This window comes from Anomaloglossus baeobatrachus, chromosome 1 (genome assembly GCF_048569485.1).
Source record: "Anomaloglossus baeobatrachus isolate aAnoBae1 chromosome 1, aAnoBae1.hap1, whole genome shotgun sequence".
Taxonomy (NCBI): domain Eukaryota; kingdom Metazoa; phylum Chordata; class Amphibia; order Anura; family Aromobatidae; genus Anomaloglossus; species Anomaloglossus baeobatrachus.
Window position 1 is genome coordinate 823,563,901 of NC_134353.1, and position 10,786 is coordinate 823,574,686.

A 10,786-nucleotide genomic window follows, 5' to 3' on the forward strand; every position below is an offset into this window, starting at 1 on the left:
CGCAACTGGGCCCATGTGGGAGGGGACCCTCCAACACTAATTTTACCTGCATCTACATCCTCGTATGCATATTCAGCCAGAATGTATTGCAACGTAGAGATCTGCCGGCTCCCTGCACTGTAATACACACTGTCAGCCAATAAAAGGTCGACAGCTAACATCGGGTTGTCAGTGACATTTTACCAAAATGGAAGACAGTCTTACAGGACAGAAGACATTATTACAAGATGGGGCTCAGTACAAGAGACATTATTAGGGATGAGCGAACCCGAAACGGTAAAGTTCGAGGTTCGTATTGGACACCTGATGTCCGGTTTTCGAACTTGAACACGGACTTCTCACGGAAGTTGTGGTCAAATTCAGAGTTCAGATGCTAAATAAAGTTTGATGAAATGCTGCATTTTGCATGGGGAAGATGCCTGCACACTGCTGTGAACAAAATAAATTAAAAAAAAAAACGGCGTGGGGTCCCCCCTACTTTTGATATCCAGCCAAGGTAAAGCAGACAGTTGGGGGCTGGTATTATCAAACTGGGAAGGCGCATGGTTATTTGGCACTTCCCAGCCTAAACATAGCAGCTTGCAAATGCCCCAGAAGTGGCGCATCCATTAGATGCACCAGGTTTGGTGCTTTACACAGCTGTTCCCAATTGCCCTCTTGCGGGTCAATCGTGGCAATATTTTTGAGGTTGATGTCAGCTGTGAATTATGAGTGGCAAGCCTGCTGCTGGGGCTTTGAATTTTGCCTTTTCTTTGAATCCAACTGGCTCCTGTGCTTTTAAATAGGCAGTAATGTTCCTCATTGTAAACCTGACATGCGCTCTTCTCTTTTTTTTCAGAATTTATCTGATGGACTTATAGAAATTCCTCTGGATTGATTTTTTTTTTCAACAATTTGTTGAACAAGAGAAATAACACTGTGGGGATGGGGTCAGTTTAAAAGGTCTTTTTTGGTATTCTTTAACCCCTTCACCACCCAACCTTTTTTCCCCTTCTTGACCGGGCCAATTTTTTCATTTCTGACCAGTGTCACTTTATGAGGTTATGACTCTGGAATGCTTCCATGGATCCCGGTGATGCTGACTTTTTTCATGACATATTGTAACTTCATGTTAGTGATAAATTTAGGACAGATTGTTTTGCTTTTATTTGTGAAAAAATCTGAAATTTGGCAAATATTTTACAATTTTAAAATTTCACATTTTTATGACCTTAAACAAGAGAGAGATGTCACACAAAATAGCTAATAAATGTTATTTACCACATGCCTATTTGACATCAGCATCATTTTCTAAACATATTTGTTTTGTTAAACTTTTAATTCTTTATCAGCAATCTCTCCTTGAAGTGAGTTTGAGGGGCCTTTATTAAAGGAAATAAACAACAGTGACATTATTCTAAAAACGGCACCCCTCAAAGTGCTCAAAATCACATCCAAGAAGTTTACTAACCCTTCAAGAGCTTCATAGAAGCTAAAGCAATGTTTAAGAAAAAAAATGAAATTTAAGTTTCTCCCACAAAAATGTTGCTTTAGCACCAAATATTGCACTTCCACAAGCGTGACAGGAGAAAATGGACCATAGAATTTCTTCTGCAATTTCTCCTGAGTATATGGATACCCCATATGCGGTGGATAACTACAATTTCGGCAAACAAAAAGGGTTCTGAAAGGAAGTAGCAACATAGACTTTTTGAATGCAATATTGGCAGGATTGCCTAGTGGACGCCATGTCGAGTTTGGAGAGACCCTGATGTGCCAAAACAGTGGAAACCACCACAAGTGACCCCATTTTGGAAACTAAAGCCCTCAAGGTTTTTATCTAAATGTGTGGAGAGCACTTTGAACCCACAGATGCGTTACAGAATTTTATAATGTTGAGCTGTAAAAATAAAAAAATCATATTTTCTCCACAACAATATTGATTTAATCCCAATTTTTTCGTTTTCACAAGGCTAAGGGGATAAAATGGACCATAACATTTGTTGTGCATTTTCTCCTGAGTACAGGGATACCCCAATATATGGTAGAAAACTACTGTATGGCACATAGAAGGAATGGGAAGGGAAGAAGCGGTATTAAAACTAGAACAGTTTGCCAATGCCATGTCCCATTTGAAGATCCCCTAAAATGTCAAAACAGTAGAAATCCCCCACAACTGAACCAATTATGGAAACTACACCTATCGAGGAATTCATCTAGGGGTGTAGTGAGTAGCAATTATACAGTGCCTACAAGTAGTATTCAACCCCCTGCAGATTTAGCAGGTTTGATAAGATGCAATTAAGTTAGAGCCTGCAAACTTCAAACAAGAGCAGGATTTATTAACAGATGCATAAATCTTACAAACCAACAAGTTATGTTGCTCAGTTAAATTTTAATAAATTTTCAACATAAAAGTGTGGGTCAATTATTATTCAACCCCTAGGTTTAATATTTTGTGGAATAACCCTTGTTTGCAATTACAGCTAATAATCGTCTTTTATAAGACCTGATCAGGCCGGCACAGGTCTTTGCAGTTATCTTGGCCCACTCCTCCATGCAGATCTTCTCCAAGTTATCTAGGTTCTTTGGGTGTCTCATGTGGACTTTAATCTTGAGCTCCTTCCACAAGTTTTCAATTGGGTTAAGGTCAGGAGACTGACTAGGCCACTGCAACACCTTGATTTTTTCCCTCTTGAACCAGGCCTTGGTTTTCTTGGCTGTGTGCTTTGGGTCGTTGTCTTGTTGGAAGATGAAATGATGACCCATCTTAAGATCCTCGATGGAGGAGCGGAGGTTCTTGGCCAAAATCTCCAGGTAGGCCGTGCTATCCATCTTCCCATGGATGCGGACCAGATGGCCAGGCCCCTTGGCTGAGAATCATCCCCACAGCATGATGCTGCCACCACCATGCTTGACTGTAGGGATGGTATTCTTGGGATCGCATGCAGTGCCATCCAGTCTCCAAACGTCACGTGTGTGGTTGGCACCAAAGATCTCGATCTTGGTCTCATCAGACCAGAGAATCTTGAACCAGTCTGTCTCAGAGTCCTTCAAGTGATCATGAGCAAACTGTAGACGAGCCTTGACATGACGCTTTGAAAGTAAAGGTACCTTACGGGCTCGTCTGGAACGGAGACCATTGCGGTGGAATACGTTACTTATGGTATTGACTGAAACCCATGTCCCCACTGCCATAAGATCTTCCCGGAGCTCCTTCCTTGTTGTCCTTGGGTTAGCCTTGACTCTTCGGACAAGCCTGGCCTCGGCACAGGTGGAAACTTTCAAAGGCTGTCCAGGCCGTGGAAGGCTAACAGTAGTTCCATAAGCCTTCCACTTCCGGATGATGCTCCCAACAGTGGAGACAGGTAGGCCCAACTCCTTGGAAAGGGTTTTGTACCCCTTGCCAGCCTTGTGACCCTCCACGATCTTTTCTCTGATGGCCTTGGAATGCTCCTTTGTTTTTCCTATGTTGACCAAGTATGAGTGCTGTTCACAAGTTTGGGGAGGGTCTTAATTAGTCAGAAAAGGCTGGAAAAAGAGATAATTAATCCAAACATGTGAAGCTCATTGTTCTTTGTGCCTGAAATACTTCTTAATACTTTAGGGGAACCAAACAGAATTCTGGTGGATTGAGGGGTTGAATAATAAATGACCCTCTGAATAAACTTTTCACAATTTAAAAACAAAAAAAAAATATAAAAATAAATAACATTCTTTTTTGCTGCAGTGCATTTCACACTTCCAGGCTGATCTACAGTCCAAATGTCACAATGCCAAGTTAATTCCGAATGTGTAAACCTGCTAAATCTGCAGGGGGTTGAATACCACTTGTAGGCACTGTAACTCTCAGGTGATTCAAGGTATTGTATAACATTTGGCTGTGAATATAAATAACATTTTTTTTCTGCTAAAATGTTGTTTTGGTGCCAAGATCTTAATTTTCAAAAAAGGTAAGAGGACAAAATGAACCATACAATGTGTTACAAAATTACTCCTGAGTTTGTTTACCTTTTATATGGTCGAAAACTATTTTTGAGGCACATTTCAAAGCTCAGAAGGGAAGGAGCAATATATTGAAGTGCAGATTTAGTTCGAATGAATTTATCTCGGGGTGCAGTGAGCATTGACATCACAGGTGTGTCACAAAATGTTATAGTATTGGGCGGTGATGAAAAAAGAATTATATTTTTACCACTAAAATGTTGTTTTAGCCCCAGATTTCCAATTCTCACAAGTTGAATAGGAAAAAAAAGTCACATAATGTGCTATATAATTACTCGTGGCAATACCTCACATGTGACTGTACAGTACTATTTGGCAACACGGCAGGGCTTGGAAGGGAAGGAGCGCAATTTGACTTTTGGAGCACAGTTTTTTGTTGAATAGCTTGCTGAATGGCATTTGCAAAGCCCCTAAATACCAGAAAAGTAGAACCTCCCTGAAGTGAGCACAGTTTGGAAACTACTCTGCTCTGGGAATTCATCTATGGGTGTAGTTACAATTTTGTCTCTGGAAGACACCCATGAAGTCAAACACAGTGAATATTGCAGAATTAAAAACTGCAAATAAACCCTGGTAATGCCCAGTACATTGTAATGCCCATGCATTGTGCCCAACTTGTGCTTCTCATGTCACACACCCCTACATTAAGCATTTCACTACAATAAAGCCAAACATGTGGATGTTAACTGTGGTTTAGGCACATTGTGGTGCTCACAAGACAGGGGGGCATTTGGATTTGAAAGTGCTGATTTTGCTAGATTTCTTTTTTGAGGGGGAGCTATAGCACTTTTCCAGAGCCATTGTGCTCCTAGTAGCAAGTGTTACTAACACACTTAAAAATGCTTTTTTATTAAGAGATCTAAGAAGCTGGCCATAGCTGTGAGACCTGGAAGTCGTCATAATGTCATCATAATGACCTCGGATTGCTATTGCAACGATTGGGCCCCTTGATCACATCGCGGGAGTCCCGATCACTTGGGAGAAGCAGTGCATTCTCTCTAAGCCCCTAAATGCTGCGATTTCTATTAATCACAGCATTTATGGGGTTAGACAGTGGTGGTTTGGGCACTGCTCCTGGCTGTGAGAGCCAGGGCTTGGCTGTCATGTAAGACGAGCTCCTGGCAGTGATCGCGTGGGGCACAGCTTATGTGCCCCATGCAATTGCCATGATGTACACATGCATCGTAGGTAGGGAACCCCTTCCAAATCATGACATGGATACATTATAGGCCATGAAGGGATTAAGGGGCTTTCTCATCAGGGGTGAATATATCATTGGTGCAACCTTTTTGCTCAGGGGCCCAAGCGGTACGGTTACTTATTTCATGTTCTATGACCAAACCATGTCCCTGTACAGTCAGACACATCCATTACAGGGTACATAGTAGTGGCACATATATAAGATTATCTCAGCACAGGAACATTTTTTTTAAACGCATCCAATTGTGGAAATTATTTTTATTCCACGATCAGTTAATTAAACTGAACTTTGTTCGTGGGAATACCCCTCTAATGAGTTGCCGTTTCACCATATATAGTGAAATTAAGGGTAATGGCGGTGTATGTTATTAAAAAAACACCCAGCCCTTGCCCAATGGAAAGTGTGTTTTTATATCATTCTATTGGACTGGCCAAAAATACAAGAAGAACATTTTGACTACTCTCCAACAACTGTTCATCTCACAAACTGTAACAAAATACGAACATGGCACATAATGATCTAATCTGATACACGATACATACACACACTTTCTCCTGCCACTTTTTAATAACTCCTGTGGTCATTTGTTAAACTATTAAAAATACACAAATGTAAAAGTTTTGCAAACTCCAAAAAAGGATCATTGAAATGTATACCTCCAAGGGTCAGCTCATGATGGAAGTAAAATCTTTATTTGACGAGATAAGCAATCAACTGAAATCTATCCTCTTTAAATAAACTGATTCTCAAGTATTTTCCCAGTGTTAGTGTAGCTTGTTGTCTGTGATATCCCCTAGGGCTCTTTCCTCTGCTCTCTGATTTGGTGTATAAAGGCAGCTCGGGATGATGGATTACTGTGTCATTGCAGCCTGCAAAGGATTAATTTGTTTCATTGATTCCTCTTTAGGCAGATTGCCAGGATTCTGTGCTTCCCACCTTTCTCCCAGACTTCCAGCAGTAATAGACAGTAATAGTCTAAGACAAATCTGCCTTTTCTTGTGTGAGTAGGAGCAGAGATTCTACGAAAGCTGCAAAAATGGCTCATTGTCTATGTGTTTCTATTATTCTCTGACACCAATGTAAAAATTCTGCTTTATGCTATAATGAAGATAAAAAAAAATATAGGTGCAAGTGAGGATCAAAATTCTTAAAATATGCATGTGTATAGTTTTGCTAATCAGGTATGTTCTGAAACAGTTTCATGTCAAATTACTAGAATTTATGACTATGTAAAAATATAAACTTAAAACAAATATAACAGTGAAAATAAAATACACTATCGAATAGTCCAATGAAGGTCCCCGTGCAATAAAGCAAGGTAACTAATGTATAAAGATTGTAATGTATTGGGGTTAACTAATGATTCAAATGCAAAATACCTAAAAAATAATGGTATCAATTTGTATAATAATTCACCCAATTCTACATACAGTTGATCCACCAAATCAGAACGGAATATTCTCTAATGTAATTCTGTGAAGAAGAGAAGGGGATGGAGCTAAATAATTTGGGCAAACAAATTTGTGCTTCATAAATATCAAATTAATTCACCAATTCAGGTAAAGTAGAATTATCACTGCTAAAACATTTTTTTATAAACTGCTGCTATATATATTTTATTGAGGAAAGGGATGTAGTCCCCAATCTTATAAATAATCACGTAATCTTAGTCGACCTTCAGGCTATACACATTGGAAGGAAATACATACCAAGATTACTTACTGAAAAAGAAAACATTGGGTGAACTGAATTATAGTTCATAGTTGAGATAAGCAAATCTTCCAATTCACTAGATTTGCTATTTTTCTCCCAAAAACTTGCTTTGAAACAAAATGATTCACTGAGAATCGACACTACAGCAAATCCTCCAATTGCTTTGAAAGATGTGCATGACAGTGTTCTCTTTTGTTTGGACCCCAATCTTCTCATTGCTATGCTGTCACACACACATGCACGCACACACACACAGACACACACACACAGACACACACACACGGAGACACACACACACACACACACACACTAGCTCAACAGTTTCTATAATGTTTTAGGACTTTAAGGTGGGCTTTGCACACTACAACATCGCAGGTGCGATGTCGGTGGGGTGAAATTGAAAATTACGTACTTCCGGCATCGCCTGCAACATCGTAGTGTGTAAAGGCTCGATGATACGATTAACGAGCGCAAAAGCGTCGTAATCGTATCATCGGTGCAGCGTCGGCGTAATCCATAATTACGCTGACGCGACGGTCCGATGTTGTTCCTCGCTCCTGCGGCAGCACACATCGCTGTGTGTGAAGCCGCAGGAGCGAGGAACATCTCCTACCGGCGTCACCGCGGCTTCCGTAGGATATGAGGAAGGAAGGAGGTGGGCGGGATGTTTACATCCTGCTCATCTCCACCCCTCCGCTCCGATTGGCCGCCTGCCGTGTGACGTCGCAGTGACGCCGCACGACTCGCCCCCTTAATAAGGAGGCGGGTCGCCGGCCAGAGCGACGGTCGCAGGGCAGGTGAGTGCATGTGAAGCCGGCGTAGCGATGTCGCAATGTGCAAACCCCGCCTAAGACTTTCTCTCCCTATATTTATGGAAAAGTTGAACTATGACATCCTCTTACTATTTACAGTCACCAAAAGATGGCCGCTGCATTTCTTTCCAGTCCCTTCTGATTAGCTGTGCCATACTATGGGATGTGATAGCTCCAAGGAATTAAGGGGAAGCCCACCTGAGTTCGTGAATTCCTACTCTGACTGATACAATTTTTTGCTGTATGTAAAATGGCGAAATGGCAAATTGTTCGAATTCCCTTAAGGGTGCTTTGCACGCTGCGACATTGTTACCGATATATCGTCGAGGTCACGTCCTTAGTGATGCACATCCGGCGCCGGTAGTAACACAGCAGCATGTGACACCAAGGAGCGACGATCAATGATTGCAAAATCATTCAAAAACGGTGATCGTTGACACGGCGCTCCTTTCCTTAATATCGCTGCTGCCACAGGTACGATGTTGTTCGTCGTTCCTGCGGCATCACACATCGCTATGTATGACACCACAGGAACGACGAACATCTCCTTACCTGCGTCCACAGGCAATGCGGAAGGAAGGAGGTGGGCGGGATGTTACGTCCCGCTCATCTCCGCCTCTCCGCTTCTATTGGCCGGCCGCTTAGTGACACCGCAGTGACGTCGCTATGATGCCTAACGCACCTCCCCCTTGAGGGAGGGATTGTTCTTCGGTCATAGCGACGTCACTGACAAGGTATGTGCGTGTGACGCTGCTGTAGCGATAATGTTCGCTACAGCAGTGATCACAAAATATCACACATACGCCGGGGGCAGGTGCTATCGCGCTCGACATTGCTAACTATCACTAGCGATGTTCAGCGTAGTGCTAAAAAATTGACACAAATTCGATTTGCATTGAATTGATTCGCTCATCTCTAATTGACAATAAAATAACTGTAGTAATCAGTGTCCAGCCGCTAGTGCCAATGATTATCTTCGGGGGCGCATGACAAGAAAATAGTTCTACCTTTTTACAACTGAATACTAGGCTGCACAAGAAAGACATAGCAGAGCTTGAGGAAGATCAAGGCATCTAAAACAATGCATGGGTGCGTGAACGTCAGTATCTAGAAACATTATCAAAATTAGGGTTATTTAGGTTACAGGAAAGATAGATGGTTGGTGACTTATTAACTATTTACAAAATATAGAAATCTAGATCAATAAAGAGATTCCCTCCATGATCTATTTATAACCAGGAATGTAACAATAGGACATTCATTTTGGCTGGAGGAAAGATGGTTTCTACACCAACATAGAAGGATAAGAGGGGGAATTGTAGAACTATCTGTATCTGATAGTTTTCATGGTCAAATCACTGAATGAGCCTTGATGCCTTTTCTGAGGGTAACAATAGTAAAGTTATTATTATTAGATTACTAGAGATGAGTTCCTCATGTAAGGATTTGTACTGATTGCCATATTGGGATTTTTTCTGCAAGGTAAATATTATTATTATTATAGCGCCATCAATTCCATGGAGCTTTACATGTGAAAGGGGTATACATAATAGGGAAAAGTACAATAATCATAAACAATACAAGGTACAGACTGGTACAGGAGGATAGAGGTCCCTGCCCGCAAGGGCTCATAGTCTACAAGGAATAGGTGAGGATACAGTAGGTGAAGGTAGAGCTGATTGTGCGGCGCTGTATCAGACTGAGGGTTACGGCAGGTTGTAGGCTTGTCGGAAGAGGTGGGTCTTCAGGTTCCTTTTGAAGCTTGTCAATGTAGGTGAGAGTCTGATGTGTTGTGGCAGAGCATTCCAGAGTATGGGGGTGGCACGGGAGAAATCTTGGATGCGATGGTGGGAAGAGGAGATGAGAGGGGAGTAGAGAAGGAGATCCTATGAGAATCGAAGGTTACCTGCAGGTAAGTAGCGGGAGACTAGGTCAGAGATGTAGGGAGGAGACAGGTTGTTGATGGCCTTGTAGATCATGGTTAGGGTTTTGAACTGGAGTCGTTGGGCAATGGGAAGCCAGTGAAGGGATTGGCAGAGAGGAGAGGTCGGGGAGTAGCGGGGAGACAGGTGGATTAGCCGGGCAGCATAGTCTAGAATAGATTGTAGGGGTGCGAGACTGTTAGAAGGGAGGCCACAGAGCAGGAGGTTGCAATAATCCAGGTGGGAGATAAGGTTTTTGCAGCTTCTTGGGAAAGGAATAATAAAATTGAAGTTTTGGTAAGTTTGGATGAACATTGCATTTCATGTGACTAAACTGGATAGACTTCTTTCTTTTTTCAGAAATACAGTGGAACCTTGGTTTACGAGAACATTCCGCTCTGGGAGTGTGCTCGTAATCCAAGTTACTCGTCTAGCAAAGCAAACTTTCCCATAGGAAATAATTGAAACTCAGACACTTCATTCCACAAGTTGTGCAATATCCCATCTTGGTCCCCTATTGTGACATTCCACACACACACAAACACGTGCACACACACACAAATACAAATACACACACACATTATGCTCACCTTACCCTCCGTTCCCTCGGCAGCCTCCTGGTTCTTGTAGTCCGTAAGTATCCGGTAAGCATCACGACGATGCAGGAGCTTCCGCCGTCAGCGTCAATGTCATACGTATGAGCCGCTTGCCTCTAATTGGCCAGCACGCTGCCTTTGAGAAGCGCTGACAGCGGACGTTCCTCCATTGTAGCGATGGTTACCCAATACACATAATGTACCTGCGGACTACAAGAACCAGGAGGCCGCAGAGGGAACGGAGGGTAAGGTGAGCATAATATGTGTGTGTGCATGTGTGTTTGTGCGTGTTTGTGCTTACTGCAAGAGCGGGTCAGAGTGCGGTGAAAGTACGGAACCGGAAGTGTGTGCGGTGAGTACTTGCTAGTACAGCAAAATTGCTCGTAAACTGAGTTACAAATTTACAGCAAGCTTTGCTCATATAACGAAATACTCGCTAACTGGGTTACTCGTAAACCAAGGTTCTACTGTACTATGTTCATACATAAAATAATAAATATATATAAAAGCTTTTATGAATAATTGCTTACTGACTAAATCAGCTGTATAAATGTGAGC

The 10,786-nt window shown here is 42.1% G+C and overlaps 1 long non-coding RNA gene across 11 annotated transcripts in view; it reads left to right on the forward strand.

Moving 5' to 3' along the window:
* The window catches only part of LOC142253425 (uncharacterized), a 106,931-nt gene extending 105,015 nt beyond the window's left edge, over window positions 1-1,916 (forward strand). For all 11 annotated transcript variants that reach the window (XR_012726735.1, XR_012726729.1, XR_012726752.1 and 8 more), the window contains one exon: window positions 839-1,916. This is a non-coding gene — a long non-coding RNA (uncharacterized LOC142253425). The remainder of the gene's footprint in view (window positions 1-838) is intronic.
* The last annotated feature ends 8,870 nt before the right edge of the window (window positions 1,917-10,786 follow it).